Source organism: Mesocricetus auratus, unplaced genomic scaffold (genome assembly GCF_017639785.1).
Source record: "Mesocricetus auratus isolate SY011 unplaced genomic scaffold, BCM_Maur_2.0 Super-Scaffold_100027, whole genome shotgun sequence".
NCBI classification, from domain to species: Eukaryota; Metazoa; Chordata; class Mammalia; order Rodentia; family Cricetidae; genus Mesocricetus; species Mesocricetus auratus.
In genome coordinates this window covers 22,719,089-22,735,601 of record NW_024429208.1, presented here as the reverse complement: position 1 = coordinate 22,735,601, position 16,513 = coordinate 22,719,089, and the positions used below count along the sequence as shown (strand labels likewise).

At 48.0% G+C, this 16,513-nt stretch overlaps 1 protein-coding gene across 1 annotated transcript in view; it reads right to left on the bottom strand.

Annotated features, from left to right (window-relative positions):
• LOC101840911 (core histone macro-H2A.2) overlaps window positions 1–16,297 on the bottom strand; it is a 50,375-nt gene extending 34,078 nt beyond the window's left edge. Inside the window, exon 1 of the mRNA XM_005070830.4 lies at window positions 15,860–16,297. The gene's annotated coding sequence lies outside the window, so the exon portion shown is untranslated. The remainder of the gene's footprint in view (window positions 1–15,859) is intronic.
• Window positions 16,298–16,513: the final 216 nt, after the last annotated feature.

The window sequence follows — 16,513 nt, the reverse complement described above, 5'->3', positions numbered from 1 at the left end:
GTAACTAATGAGGCTTCCGAGAAGACCTCCCCGTCATGGGACTATGAGATAAAAGACATCAAAGCCATGAAAAGACTGGGGGCGACCCGAGTACATGATGGTCTCTGGACCTACCAAGGAAAAACTGTCCTTCCCCGCCTAATGACTAGATATTTGGTTAACAGCCTACACAAACTCACTCATTTGAGCTCCAGGAAAACGAGAGAACTGTTAGCCCGGGAAGAAAATACTCGCTACCTGTTGGGAATAGAAGAAATACTAAAACAAGTGACTGAGCAATGTGATGCCTGCGCCCGCGTCAATATGACCAGGCTAAAGCTACCCATGGGAACTCGAGCTCGTGGGCACCGGCCTGGGGTGCACTGGGAAATAGATTTCACAGACCTCCTGGTTTTTGTTAACACCTTCTCGGGATGGACTGAAGCCTACCCCACCAAGCACGAGACAACAAAGGTGGTCACCAAGAAACTTCTTGAAGAAATCTTCCCCCGTTACGGAATGCCACAGGTATTGGGGACAGACAACGGGCCTGCCTTTGTTTCTCAGGTAAGTCAGTCTGTGGCCACCTTGTTGGGGATTGATTGGAAATTACATTGTGCTTATCGACCCCAAAGTTCAGGGCAGGTAGAGCGTATGAATAGAACCATTAAGGAGACTATAACTAAATTATCGCTGGCAGCTGGCACTAAAGACTGGGTCCTCTTGCTCCCCCTTGCCCTCTATCGTGCCCGGAATACACCGGGCCCCCATGGCCTCACCCCTTTTGAAATTCTATATGGAACCACCGTTCCCTTTGTTCAGTTCTTTGACCAAGATATTTCTGACTATGCCAATTCCTCCTCTCTTCAAGCTCACCTGCAGGCACAAGAGCTGGTTCAGCAGGAAGTCTGGAAGCCTCTGGCCCAAGCCTACCGAGACCAGAGGAAACACCCTATCGTCCCTCACTCCTACCACGTGGGAGACAGCGTTTGGGTCCGGCGCCACCAGGCTAAGAACCTTGAACCCCGCTGGAAGGGACCATACACGGTCCTGTTAACCACCCCTACTGCTCTCAAGGTGGACGGGATTGCTGCTTGGATACATGCCTGGCACGTAAAAGCTGCCTTCCTTGAGGATCCGGACCCAGGATGAAAGGCTCAGCGCACTCAAAATCCTCTAAAAATAAAACTTACCCGCTCCTCTCCCTCCTGCTAATAGCCCTCCTCATAAAATCAGACACTGGTGTGGCCTCCAGTCCCCATACCGTTTATAAATTAACCTGGGAGGTTCTCTCCCAAGTGGGGAGGTCATTTATGCTGTCACGGAACCACATGCACTTGGGACATGGTGGCCTACTCTATGGCCTGAATTTTATGATTTGGTAGCAGGGTTGGACACTTGGGACATTCCCCATTGCCACCCAAAGGCATGCGCCAGTGGTTCCCATTTTTACAGACGTCGACGTGCACTCATGGACTCCAGAGAAACCACCCCCGGGTGTGTTGATCAAAGAGCCAGAGAGCAGCTAAGTTCAAAGGACTTCTATGTCTGCCCCCGAGATGGGCATGCCTGGCAACAGGCCCAGAAATGTGGGGGACATGATTACTTTTTCTGTGCAGCTTGGGGGTGCGAGACCACAGGGGACGCATATTGGAGGCCGTCCTCATCCTAGGATAAAATACAAGTACGCAGAGGCTGGGACAAAGGACAATCTGGAATGATAGGTATGCCTCTTGCCATTTCCTTCACTGCGCAGGGAAAGCAAGCCCCGGACTGGCAGACTGGGTATACTTGGGGTTTGCGTTGGTATCTGTACGGGCCAGACAAGGGGGTAATCTTCAAAATCAGATGTAAGGTGGCTCCTGTCAATCCACAGGCCATAGGCCCTAACCAGGTTCTTGCTGATCAAAAGCAGCCTAGCCTACTCTGCCCAAGGCTGATACCAGGCCCCTGACCCTGCCTAAAACCACAGCTGCTCCCGCGCCTACAGAAAGCACTCCCAAACCCCCCCTCCTCAGGTCCCCCCCCTTAAAGGCACGGGAAATAGAATATTAGCCCTGATCCAAGGGACATATGCCACTCTGAATTTAACTCGCCCAGATAAGACTAAGGAATGCTGGCTTTGTCTGACTCTGCAACCTCCCTATTATGAAGGCTTAGCGGTTGTGGGCAAATATACAAATCAGGCCACAGCCGAGGCTCTTTGTGGGACAGCCATGCAACATAAATTGACCATCTCAGAAGTGTCTGGAGAGGGGCTATGTATAGGTAAAGTCCCGCTACGCATCAAGGACTATGCAATGCTACTGAGCCTTTGCCCCAAAGTAGCCGCTACTTGATAGCCCCCAGTGGGACATATTGGGCCATGCATCTTAAACAGACTGACCCAGTTCATAAAAGAAAGGCTATTGGTTGTATAATCACTGGTCTTGACTCAGCAATACCAGCAGCTAAAGCAAAGGGATCTCGAGATGGCAGAAACCTCTGAATGAAAGATTTCATTCAGTTACAAGAGCAATGGGGGAATGAAAGACCCCGGCCCACACAGGCAAGCTGAGGCTCATGGAAAATTCCGTTTCCCCCACAGCTGAATAGTCATTTTTTTATCAGAAGGGAACTCTGCCCAGGGACACAGGTGTCTATAGCCAGCCCAGCAAGATTGGGCAAGCACAGAGACCTATTGTTCCTCAGATAGAGCCAAGGCCGAGACTTGAGTTCTGAGAGAAACCTTAATTGCCCTCGTTCTGAGCCCCCGCCTCATTTAAATTGCCCAATCAGGGTCCCGTAACTAGGCTTCTCGCTTCTGTATTGCGCTTTTTGCTATAAAAGAACCCCCGAGTCCCCAGCTCGGGGCTCTCAGTTCCCGAGACTGAGACGCCCCGGGTACCCGTGTATTATCAATAAAGCCTCTTGCTGTTTGCATCCAAGGTCGTGGTCTTGGTGTTCCTTGGGTTCGGGTCTCCCTCCCGTGGAAGTCCCCCGGTTGGGGTCTTTCAGCTGTGAGCTTGAGCCTGGGGTGATCTACTGTCTGTAACAGTGGTTCTCAACCTGTGGGTCATGACTCCCCCCGCCCAGACCATTGGAAAACACAGATATTTACACTACGATTCATAACAACACAAAATTACAGTTATGTTATGAAGTAGCAACAAAAAACAACTTTATAGTTGGGGTCACCACAACATGAGGAACTGTATTAAAGGGTCGAAACTTTAAGAAGGTTGAGAGCCACTGGTCTAGGAAGAAAGACCCATCAGTGGGAGGGTCCAATTCCATCTGACTACTAGTTAATGTTTACCCTTATTTACCATCCTTCTGCTCTCAAACAATTTGGTTTCACTCAGGCAGAGCTCAAGGATGATAATATATTCTGTTTGAAGAAAACACTGGCTGGCGGGAGCTCACTGTGTAATGATATGGACCTCCCAGGGTCTCCCTGGGGGTGGCATAATTCAGGCTGCAGATGGGATCCCTTAATGCACTTGAAGAAAGTCCTCACCTGCAGTACATCTGGTTGGTCCATAGCTGAAGGACTTGGGGCATATGATCTCACTGCAATGGGCTGGCCAGGAGAGTTATATGCACACCCATGGGGAACCAGGAAATACTTGTCAGAACACCAATGGGGCATGCTGGGAAAGGGGGCTGGAAGTCTGCTGTCCTAGGGTCTGCTTTTGGTTGTTGTTGTTTTAAAGATTTATTTATTTGTTACATATACAATGTACAATGTTCTGTCTGCCTGCAAGCCAGAAGAGGGCACCCGATCTCATTACAGATGATTGTGAGCCACCATGTGGTTGCTGGGAATTGAACTCATGACCTTTGGAAGAGCAGCCAGTGCTCTTAACCTCTCAGCCATCTCTCCAGCCCCCATATGAGGTATTTTACATTATGATTCATAATAGTAACAAAATTACAGTTATGAAGTAGCAATGAAATAATTTTATGGTTGGAGGTCACCACAACATGAGGAACTGTATTAAAGGGCCGCAGGGTTAGAGAACCGCTGTAAATAAAACTACCAGGTGAAAGTCAATACATAGAGAAAACATGGCGGGCAGCATCCAGGCCTAGCCCACCTCTTGAGAGTGTGTGCAGTCCCCAACAGGTGCACGTGCCTCCTCAGTCACTTACTGCAGTGAGGGCATACAGGCTTATTAAGTTCTTCAGGCTCGGCCACTTAATCGATGGAACCAATAGGCATTTCTCCTGCAACAGTGTCCTCACTGGGGCCTCTGGGAGATATGCAAGTCTTGGATTCCCGTGTCCATCTCATTGCCCACCAGCTTATAGACATGCCTTTGTGTTTTTTTTTTTTTTGACTTGGCAGAGGTACACGCTAGACGGGTGCATTTGGTAGAAATTGTACCTTCAATTTGGCATTTTAATCTTACATGCAAGCGATAATGCAGTTTGATGCTCTCGTGTGTTGCTGGGCTGTAGTGAGCTATGTTTCACAGTTTACCATGTGGTCACAGGGGAGAAGGAGCCAGTACCGTACAGGGTATTGTGCTGCTGAACGGGTGCTCTGGGGACTGCAGGTGAATTCAATGCTTTTCGTATCTTCAACTTACTACAGGGCTAACACAACCCATTTGTAAGAGACGAACACCTGTAGTAATGTCTTGTTCAAGGTGCTAAGGATGGAAGCCAGGGCTCCGGGCGTGCTAAGGGAGTACCCCACCACTGAACAACGAACTCTCCAGCCCCACGACTTTTGTTTGGGAGGTGGAGGCAGGAAGATTAGGAGTTCATCATCACCACTGGCTCCACAGTGAGTTCTGGGCCAACCTGGGATACTGATAGTTTGCCTCTAAAAAAACAAAAACAAAAAACTGGGCACCCGAGAGAAAGCTCAGTAGCTGGAAGTGCCTGCCACAAAGCTTGACAACCTGAGTTCAATCTCTTTCATTTCCAGCACACAAATAAGCATGTGATAAAACAATTGCTAAAATCAGAAGAAGGAAAAAAAATGAACCTCCAGTGCCCATGTAAATGACCATTTTTCAAAACAGTTATACTTCCCCAAAAGGCATTTATCATTTCTATCAACACTACTTTAAATGAAAACTCTTTATGTGTATGGGTGTTTTGACTACTGTGTGTTTGTGCACCATGTGTATGCAGTACCCACAAAGGCCAGAAGAGGGTGCCAGATCCCGTGGGCCTGGAGTTACAGACAACTTTAGTGAGCAGCCATTTGGGTGCTGGGATTTGAGGCCAGGTCCTCTGGAAGAGCAGCCAGTACTCTTAACCATTGAGCCATCTCTCCAGTCTCTTTATTTTGCTTCTTTTTGAGATGGGTTTTGCGCTCTCTCTCTCTCTCTCTCTCTCTCTCTCTCTCTCTCTCTCTCTCTCTCTCTCTCTCTCTCTCTCTCTCTCTCTCGTGTGTGTGTGTGTGTGTGTGTGTGTGTGTGTAAAACCCAGAAAACTGGCAATGCTAGGCAAATGCTCCATCAATGAGCTTCATCCTCAGTATCTTTAGCTGGAGGCTTTGAAGAAGACTGGATGGAGGCAGGAGAGATAAAGGGTGGGGGATGGATGCAGTCACTGCAGCCATTGTGTCCCAGGTGATGTCTGTTCATGTGTCTACATCATCTTGCCAAAGGTCCTAGAATCCTGAGACCATTAACATGTTTTGTTTTGTTAGAGACCCTTCGCTTCAGAACTATTCAAATCAAACATTCACCTGTGTTATCTGGAAGCAAGAAATAAGAGGTCATATTGCTTTTTAGTGATGAAAACGAATCTTTAAAAACCCTTTAAATTTTGTTTTTTGAGACATTTTCAAACACAAAGCTCCCAGCATTGTCCCCAGTGGATCAGTGGACTGTGTTAAAATTCTGTTAGTACCTGTGGCATTTCCCTCCTCTGTGGTATTGTGTTCCAGAATATTTTAGATTGTAAATATTTATGAAAAAAATGAAGCAGACGCCACCGTGAAGTAGCTTTTCTCTGTCAGTTCAAAACTGTCCTCTGGGAGAATCAAATGAGATAAAATAGCACTAAATAGGACATAAAGGAATTCAATATAAATATCTGACTATATGCAGAACTGCATCTTAAAGGGTGTGAAATAGGAAACAGGGCTTCCTGACAGCTTCTCACCTAATAGAATTCCAACATGCTTTGGTGTCTTATCCTGAGCACTGTATTAAGACAATAATAGTTTGTTAGCATTATTCTGTAGCTGTAAAACCCATTTTCAGTGATACTAGCTAAATCACTAGCTCTATTACACTTCCATTTAGGAACTCCGAGGGCAAGCCATTACTGCACAAGTAATACTTTCCACACCATTTTCTTCCAGGGCCATCTCTGAGTGACTGAGAACAGTCAATAATTTCATTGTCACATACATTAAAGTACAGTACCAATTTATCATGTAAAAAGCAACACTAAATGCAGTTTTATCAAAATGACAGGAGGATCAAATTAACCAACCAGGAACATGAAAAGCAAGCATTAATCCAACTGATTTTAATTATACTATTGGAAAACAAATCACTCCCTTAAAAAATGCATTTCCATTCATGCCATGAAGCAGGAAGCTCATGTGCTATCTGTAATTCAGAGGCAAGGAATTTGGACCACCTGGGTCATTCCAGAGGACATCAGAAGAGGTGGGTCAATGTGTGTGTGTGTGTGTGTGTGTGTGTGTGTGTGTGTGTGTGGTGGGGCGTGTGTGTGTGCATCATGCATGCAAGTGTGTGGGTATGTGTGCACAAATGCATGTGGAAGCCAGAAGTTAACTTCAGAGTCTTTGACCAGGAGCTGTAGATCTAATTTGTGAGACCCATAGGGTCTCCTGGTCCAGGGCTTACCTATTTGACGAGGCTGGCTGGTCTGTAAGCCCCAGGGATCTACACCTGTCTACACCTCCCAAGCACGAGGATTATATGCATGTACCAGCAAGTCAACTGCTTTCATTTTATTTTATTTATTTATTTATTTTTGGTTTTTATGAGACAGGGTTTCTCTGTATTGTTTCAGAGGCTATTGGTCCAGCCCGGCCTGGAACTCACAGAGATCCGCCTGCCTCTGCCTCCCGAGTGCTGGGATTAAAGGTGTGTGCCACCACCGCCCGGCAACTGCTTTCATTTTAAAAACACATTTATTTATATCTTATGTGTATGGGTGTTTGGTCTGCATGTATGTCGATGCAACCTGTACATGCAGTGCTCACAGGGGCCAGATGGTGCCGGAATCCCTGGAACTGGAGTCACAGGTAGTTATGAGCTGTTATGTGGATGCTGGGAATCAAACCTGCATCCTCTGGGAAAGCAAGAACTGCTCTTAACCTCTGAGCCATCTATCCAGTCCCAATCCTGACTGTTTTTATGTGGGGTTCTGGAGATTAAATTCAGGTCCTTGTGCTTGCATGGTAAATACTTCACTCACTGAGCCATCTCCCCAGCTGCACATGGTGACTGTTAACACGGTTTTCTTGTCTTTGTTGAACCCAAGCTACGGTTTTCTTAAACAAGAGAAGAGCAGAAGTGGTTGCTGTGTTTATTTCTTTCCAGCTATCCATATGCTGTTTTAATATAAATACATTTGGCCTTTAATGGTACTAGTTGGATGAAAGATGGCTATAATTTTATGAATCTGGGCTAAAAGTGCACCCCAGAAGAAAGTCAACCAGAAAATGAGCTAGTTTGCCTTTTGGATTTATTTATTACTAGTGTGTGTGCAGGGGGCGGGGATAAGCCCTGGGAAGTCAAGGAGAAACCTCTACAGTGTTGGTTCTCTCCTGCCACTTTCACATGGGTTCCTAAAGCTCGGGGCACGGAGTCTGCAAAGGGTAAGTGCACTTTATGCACTGAGACACCTCACTAGCCTTGAATCTATGTATCGATGGAAAACAAAACAAAAACCCAAACAAACAAAAACCTTCAGTGTGTTTAGCCTAGTCACTGCTTGCCTTTTTGCTCTTTAAGAATGGACAGATAGGATTTGTCTGGGTTAACTGTTCTGTTTCCTCCAAATCTGATGGATTCCAACTAGTGATGGAGTTTCTTGCAAGCAGCATCCTTTGGGCTTCTCTAGGAAGGGGCCTGGTGTTGTCTGAATGGCGATGGGCTGCTCAGGGTTGGAGAGAGGGTTCCAGGCCACTGGTGCTACCTGACCCACCAAGGCAGACACAGACACCTGACAACTGCTCTGTCACCAACAGTCTGACTCAACACACAGGCAGCAGCTGTGGATCCCCTCCCCCACTCCTTTCCTACCTACACCTCCCTACTCTCTTGCCCTTCCCCAGGGAGTGGCTGGGGCTTTTCTTTCTCTTGCAGCATTTTGTGCTGTTGGCAGGTAGCAGATTACAATGTGTTGCCCCCCAAATGCTGGCACTAGTGAATCTCTCACTGTTCTTGTCACATCATCTCTTCTGCTGCCTCATGGAGACCCGATGGTGGTAGAGCACCGGGCTACTTCTCACTGATCAGCTGTGGGTCAAATCAGTCAATTCTTTAGGTAAACTCTCTGGCAAATCAGTAGATTCTTTAAAACTCGTCTTTGGCTTGAGCAAAAGCTTGCAGGAACTCTCACAATAGGACAAGATGGGAGGGATTTGTCCTGGCTGGAAGGGGAGCAAGGTGCCTGGGAACTCTGCAGAGTTTCTACCTGAGAATGTTCCACCTGCTAACCTCTGAGGCTTCCAGAAAAGATGCTCCCCAGAGACAGTGGACACAGGAGCCCACCAGACCCTAACTGGTTTCAATCGCTGACATCAGAGAAAGCTGATCACACCCAAGGAGCTTTCTTTTGAAGCCACTGTCATATTGCTTGTGATAATCAAAGAAAAGAAAAAACCGGCCTGACAAATGGACTTCACTGAGCACAGAAACAGTCTAGTCTTCACCCACCAGAACAATGATACACCTTGTCTGTCAATCAGAGAACAGCTAAAGGAAACATTCTGTTTAGGGCGACGGGTCAACTTGCAAGCATGAGGACCAGAGTCTTGTATTCCCAGTGCCCATGTAAAAAGTCAGACGCAGTGTCATTAGTCTACACAATGGTAACGTGGGGAGGTAGAGACAGGGAGATCCCTGGGGCTCACTGACCACCCAGCCTAGCCTTTTCTTAAAAACATCAGGGGGTAGGCTGGGCATGATTATACATCTTTAACTCAACAGCAGGGAAGGCAGACACAATCGGATCTCTCTGAGTTCCAGAACAACCTGGTTGTGGGAACACCAGACCTTGAGCAGAGACCCACTTCCCCTTCTGCCTGGGAGTAGGCAGCTGTAAGACAATGTTTAGTAAAAACATGTTTACTAAAAACGATACAATAAGTTCCTGGAAAAGGCCTTCCCACGGAAACCGCCCTGACCTCAACCTTGTCCAAAGACTAACTGCACCTTCAAAACCCACACATATCCACCTCTGGGTCAGAGCAGAACCAGCCAGGGTAGAGGAGAGAGCAGAAGCTTCTCTGGTGGGAGCTTTTCTTAGGAGGTTTTCTTGAACCTTTTTGGAGCCTGTTTAAAGTTTTCTTTATATCGTTGAACGAGTCTCTGTGTTGTCAATCCCCGACACCCTCCGCACGTTCTCGGACACAGGCTGAGAAGCAGACGTGACACCTGGTCACCAAAGTGAGTGCCAGGTCAGGCAAAACAAGGGTCATGGGGCTGGAGCTGGTAAGGGCACTTGATACCAAACCTGATGACCTGAGTTCCATCTCTGGAGGTTACGTGGTGGAAGGAGAGAATCAACTCCTGTAAGTTGTCCTCTGATCTACACACACACACACACACACACACACACACACACTCTCTCTCTCTCTCTCTCTCTCTCTCTCTCTCTCTCACATGTACAGCTACAAACATGTAACCACAAATACATCACATGTGCACACGTACACAGAAGCCAGTTGATGGTGGACAGAGGAATACAGGAATCAGTCATCTCTTGATTGGAATTCCATGCGAATAATCAATTTGTAACTTTCCTGTGCTGATGGGGAATTCCCTGAATTATCCTCTGACCTAAACATTTATAGCATTTATTGCAGAAGCTATTGGACTTGACCTCTCTGTGGGCCACACCACTATTTAATTTTATGCTTTATTGAGCAGCAAGGGTTGTGGAACATACATCACTTATAGCATTGCCCAGCAAGCATGGGCCTGGGGTGCGGAAGAATTGGATTTGACCTTATTATGTTAGGAATTCTCATGAAAACAAAACTTAGGCATCTGAACTATTTCCCCAGAATGGTGTCTTACACACAGAAACAACCCTCAAATCTTGAGGCAGACTGAGTGGTGTAACTACCGCTGGCAGGATGGCTCAGTAGATAAGGGTGCTTGCTGCCAAGCCGGACAACCTGAATGTGATCCCAGGGACACACATGGGGGAAGGGGGAAAATGACTCCTGTAAACCGTCCTCTGTCCTCTGCAAGCATGTCCTCTACATACTCATTGCCACATACGTGCGGTAGCATGTGCACATGCACATACATAGATACACATAATAAATAAATGCTAAAATTAAAAAAGACCAATTTAGTGAGTCTTGTGATATCAGGGGATTAGCCGAAGTGGTGTTCCCTGGCTGGTGGTCTGTGTGTAAGTCATACACCTACTTATGTCAAAGCGTGGGAATTTTTACTTGAATTACTTACTCCAGCCAAGGTCCAAATTGGCAATGCCAGTCAAATAAATCAGGCAAAGTATGATGGATGTCGAGATGGATAAACGAACAGTGAAGGCTTCAGAGACACCACCAGATTCATCTCACTTAATACTCAGTGACACGAGGGCTTAAAGCAGAGTTGGACGTGGCTCCATCGAATTCTCTTTATCTTTCATTTGTCACAGCAAGGGAGGGGCTTCCCGGCAGTGATGCAAAGAAGTGTTATGAATAAAAAATTCATACTTCAAAGTAATCTGCATAAATCAGCATGGAATCGCTCGAATACTAGGAGCACTGTTTTTTTGTTTTTGTTTTTAATACACGGATAGAGAGTGCTTGCAGGCTTCCTGGGCTGGAGTCCCTTGGCACCTCCTCATCCTTCGCTTTCCTTTCTGAAGGGTAGGGACAGCATCCACTATCTGTGGCATCATGGTCAGAACTAAATAAATCCATTCATATCAGGTAGAACCCGGCTGGCAGTGCACACACAGTCAAGATGAACTTCTAAATCCCTGCATTTGAATTCTTACACTATTTGTTTGTGTGCATGTGTGCATGCCTGTGTGTGTTCATGCACGTACCACGACGAGCATGTGGAGTACAGAGAATAACCTCCAGGACCTGGGTCTCCCCTTCCACCATGGGATCAGTCAGGTCGTCAGATTTGGCAGCAAGATCCTTTGCCACTGAGCCAACTCACTAGCCCTCAATATGACTTCTTTGATTTGTTTCCTCAAAGAAGCTATTACAAAAAAAATGAGTTACATTTACTTATTTATGTGTGTGTGTGTGTGTGTTAGTGCACACTGCAGTTTTTGTGTGGCAGTCAGATGACAACTTTCAGGAGTCAGGAAATGACTTGCCACAGCTACACTGTCTACATAAAACCTCACCTGGGAGGCCCCACCCTCCAGTTCCTGGATTCCTTTCTTTACTCCCCATCGCCCCGGACATCACCTTGTAGGGTGCTAGGGACACAGCTGACACCCAATAAGTATTCCTAGAGTGAGTGGATAATTTAAAAGAAACCACTCAAATGTTTTGCTTCAAAAGCATTTTTTTAAAAACCATCAAGGTGGCTAGGTAGGGAAGGTGACTGCTGCAAAACCTAAAGACCTGAGTTCTAGGCCCGGAACCCATAAGAAGGAGGAGGCTCAGGATAACTGACTCTTGAAATTGTCTTCATCCTGCCCCGCCCCACATGCTAAAACATATTATGGGTATTTTTTTAAACCTTTTACAAAAGCATTTTTAGGTTTCCTCTGTATTTTGTGAAATGAAGTACAGAAAAATACCCATCTCCCCAATTGAATTCCCAAGAGGGGGTCCTTGCCTTCCAGCTGTTGCTGAAAACCACAGCTTTCAGCCCTGTTACCAAGACTCCAGGCTGGGGGTGTGTCTTTCCTAGTATCATGCAGCTCAGTCCTGTACAAACTAGGTGTGGTGCTGCTTGAGTACACCAGGGACTTTGGAGGGACTTGGGAAGCAGAGGCAGGAGGATGGGGCACAAGACCATTCTCAGCTCAATAGAGAGTTCAAGCCAGACTACATGACGCCTTGTCACGAAACAAAACAAACACCACCTACCCCTTTCTCCTCTTTCATTTTTCTCTTCCTCCTAAATTTCTCATGGACCTGTTAGCATAATCATTGTGGTGAAAAGCACTGTGAGTGGTTTTTAGCTCATCCTTCGAGGGGAAGCTGATAAGCTTGGACTCAGCCCTGCTGGGGCGACACATAAAATCTTGATGGAGATGGAGGAGGTGAGGGAGCACTTCTTGTCTTCCTGCCTAGGCACTCAACGGCTTCCATTCAGTTCCACCACCTTCTCTAGGAAGCCTAGCCCTGCTCCTCCCTTCCATCCTGAAACCTTCCTTTAGAAACTTCAGCGTTTTTGTGGCTTTCATACACACTGTCTTATACCATTTCCAAATGACTAGTTGCATTGACCTGTCCAAGCAATCCATAAACTGCAATGTCAATGTGTACAATGCCAAGGGTCACAACAGTCAACATAGCTGTGAACCAAAGCTCTTCACAGTCCTTCAGATACCTTCTTTACACTTTCTGTCTATTTACACAGCATTTTAATTTATAGAAATCTACAGTTTCATTTTGCATGTCTGCAATTTGCCTTTTTCTTTCTTTATTAATAGCATGCCCTGGTGATCTTTCTCTGTATATATACGTTGGCTCCATCCTTTTTAACGGGTGTCTAGTATTCCAGAATATAGATGTGTGAAGGATTATGTAGTGTTCCTTACTTTTGGCTGTTAAGGTGTTTTTCATTGTTGAAACTACCGAAATTCTGCCACAAACGTTCACACATATGGAGCACACAGGTCTGCTTCAGTAGGACATATACCAAGAAATGGAGTCCTAGGGAGCCAACTCAGAGGTAAAGTGCATGCTGTTAAGCATGATAATTTGAGTTTGATCCCCAGGGCCCACATCATGGAAGAAGAGAACCAACTCCAGTAAGTTGTCTCCCTCTGACCCCCCCAAATATAACAATATCAGAAGAAGAAATAAATTTCTACTTTACAGAATGCGCATATTATGTATTTAATATGCTAAGCTCCAGGCTGGGGAGATGGCTCCTTGGGTAAATGTTCTGGGCACAAAAACATGAGTTCAAATCCCTGAACCCACATGAAAGCCTGATGAGTAGGAAGAGTATTTGCAATCCCAGTACTTCAGAAAAATGGGAGGCAGAGCCAGACTTGCCAGAAGCCTGAGGGCTAGCCTGGAGAGAGCCTGTCTCAAACACAGTGGAAGGCAAGGACTGACACCTGGTATTGCCCTCTGTATGGGTACTGTGGCTCATGCATGCCCCTTCAGGCACACAGACAAATGTAAACACACATATAAATGTAAAAATTTAAAAAAATCATGTCTAACTGCTATGCACATTGTCTTTATCAGTGATCACACATCTGGGCAGTAGAAGGTTAACATTTTTTACCTTTCCTTGGTAAAGGAAAGGGAACCGAGGGGAGTGCTCCACCTCCATTTTTACTTTAGCATCTCTTAGACCTTAGATGCTCACTGAGAGTGGGGCCCTGACTTCCTTAAATCCGTGTTGCTGTCCCTGTTGGATGTGTTTAAGAGTCCATGCTCAGTGAATGCTGGCTGACTGATTCCTAGCTGGATCAGTCTTGTTCATCTCCACAACACACACTTTTCAAAAGCACTCACCAAGACAGCAACTAACTTTGAGGTTATTTCTTATGTGTGTGTATATATATATAAAATTTTAAGAGAATTCAGTTTTTGCACGGGCCTCTCTGTGGGTATTGATATCTTCCATTTAGAGCTGTCCGCGACAGAATTCACCTCCTGCTTTCCTGGCAGGAGGCAGAGAAAACAGAGCTTAGTTGTCTCAGCTATAGTTAGCAGGGGGTCCCACCCACTGGGGCGCAGCAGACCACAGGCGCCAAACAAGCCCTGGCAGCAAGGCAGAAGATAGAGTAGGGTCAGAATCTGGGGCATTCTGGATCCACAGAGGTTACGTTCTCTTTATGGAGTTCTGAAAACAGCAGAATCTGTAAATCTCAGCTGAAGGATAAGGATGAGTGGATCTAGGTGAGGCAGAACCAGTGTTAGGATGGGACAAGCTGGAGGAGAGGGATGCAGGAAAGAGATTTTGCTGATGTGAATTATTTTATTAAGATACAACTTCCTACAGAGAGATTCCAATATTTCAGTTCCTTCATGTCACCATTTCTGAAAACCAAAAGGCACAGTCGTCCAATCCTGGAGCTGAGAGTTCCCTGTGCCTATGGTGTAGAGGACAACTTTCAGTTTAGCAGACAGAGTGGACAGGTTGGGGATTATGCGCCATTTAATTTGTTTTGAGACGACCTAAGCGAAGGTATTTTGCTCTGAATAATAACGTTTCCTTTTCCCCTTACCTACTGAACCGTTTTTTAAGTAGCGAGCCCAGTGAGGGTGCAACTGCATTCCACATAAACACGTGACGACCAAGGATTGATCGCCCTAGGGTTCCGAGGGTGTGTGGCCTCCTGCTGTGAATTCCCCTGAAGCTAGGACTGCCAGCTCACCTGGATGGAGGACTGCTTTCCAGTCTAGGCTGGTTCCCACTGCGTCCCCCAACAGGCACCGATCCACACTTTGGTTTTCCAACCTCCTTCCACTAGCCCTTTTACTCTCCACTCACCGGAGAGAACTACTGCCCTAAAGGATGGAGCAAGGGCCAGACCTAAATCAAGCCCATCGGTGGCCCATTTTACTCCCAGGCACAATGAGCAATGCTCAGCTCCTGGAGAAGACTCAATTGCCGTTTGGGGGGTTTCAATGCCCCTTTGGCCATTGTTAAGAGGAACAAAGAGGGCAGGAGCTGAGGGCGCCCCCATGAGGAAAGGCGTGGAAAGACACTCTGGGGAGTTATCAAGGAGGCTGGCAGGGTTGGGATGTGGCGCACCTGGATGGCGCTCTGGCAGCCGGGGAGGCAGGGCTGACTCCAAGCCGCTGCGGCGGGTGTAGCCTTTTCCTGACTTGGTTTTGATTTCCCTCTTCTTGATATTATTAATATTATTGTTACTTTCCCGCGCAAATTAAGCAACTGTGACCGACTGGGCGAGCCGCGCAGGGGCCGCCATTTGCTGGTGGAAGCACCGAGCGCCCCGGAAAGGGAACCCGAGGGGAGTGCTCGGCCCCGTGTCCTCCTCCGCCGCGGTGTCCGCAGCATCCCGGCTCCTCGCCCGCGCCGCCCCGGAGCCTTCGCGTCCTCCTCCATTGTCAGTCCGCGCCCAGCCCGGCATCCCGGAGGCCCTGGTCGCGCGCCCTCGGCCCTGGCGAGCCTGCGTCCCCCGCCCGATCCCCTTGGCGCCCGGGCGCCTCCCTCCTCCCTCCCCTGCGCCCTGAGCTCTTCATCCTCGAAGCCCTGAGCTCCCGGCACCGCCAGCCGGGCCGCTGGACCCCACATCTCTGCATCCTCCCTGCCTGGCCCAGGATGCCCCAGCCCCTCACCGGCTGCGGGCATCGCGCGGCGTCTTCTGCAACCCCCCCCCCTTTTATCTCCCGAGGAAGCAAGTTGAGCAAATCGATTTATTAATTTCTGTGGTAGAGGTGGGTCGGTGACCGGGGTACGCCCGCAGGGCTGCAGGGGGAGGCGCCGTGGCTCCCTTCGGCCCCTGCACTGCCCGGGCACAGGGTTTTGTTTCCAGACCCCCAGCGCCCCCCGAAACAATGATGCCACGGGCATGGCGGGCTCACCTGGTGCTGCGCCGCGGGCTCCGGGCGCCCGGTGGCCTAGTGCGCGCCAATCCCTGGCCACAGGTTCGGCCCGCGTGCCGCTGGTGTCGGGCAGGACCCTGCCTTTCTTGGGGTTGTATCTGTGCGTGTCAATGGCGGCAAGCGGCAGTTCTCCGGGCCGCGGATAGTAGCGGGGGGAGGAGGAGGAGGGAGAAGGGATTGCTCCTTCTCCACATAACCACCTCTAGGAGGAGTCGCTCAGCCTCATCCCCCGCCAGCCCAGGCTCCGCGACGGGTCCGGGGGCTTTCGTGGGGCTTGATGAGCTATTGTCCTTCTGCAGTGGTCACGATGGAACCACCGGGCCTGCGCCTCGCGGAGCTGTTGGCTGCGAGGACCTCGCTTCCCTAGAGTCCTGCACCGAGGCCTTGTGGTCACCAGCCTCAGGCTCCCTTTAGCTCGACCCACCTTGGCTGGGAGGAAGAGGTGTGGGCGTTCATCTGCCGGTTATGGGGTGAGAAGGTGAACACAAAAACCCACCTTGGATGCAGCCCTGACCTGAAAATATTACTAAACACATTACTGTGTCGCGCACGGCGGCCACAGGAACCGAGAATTTATACTTCTGCTTGTCCACTGTTTATAAACGAAGACCGAGTGAGAATCCGCCGTGTAGT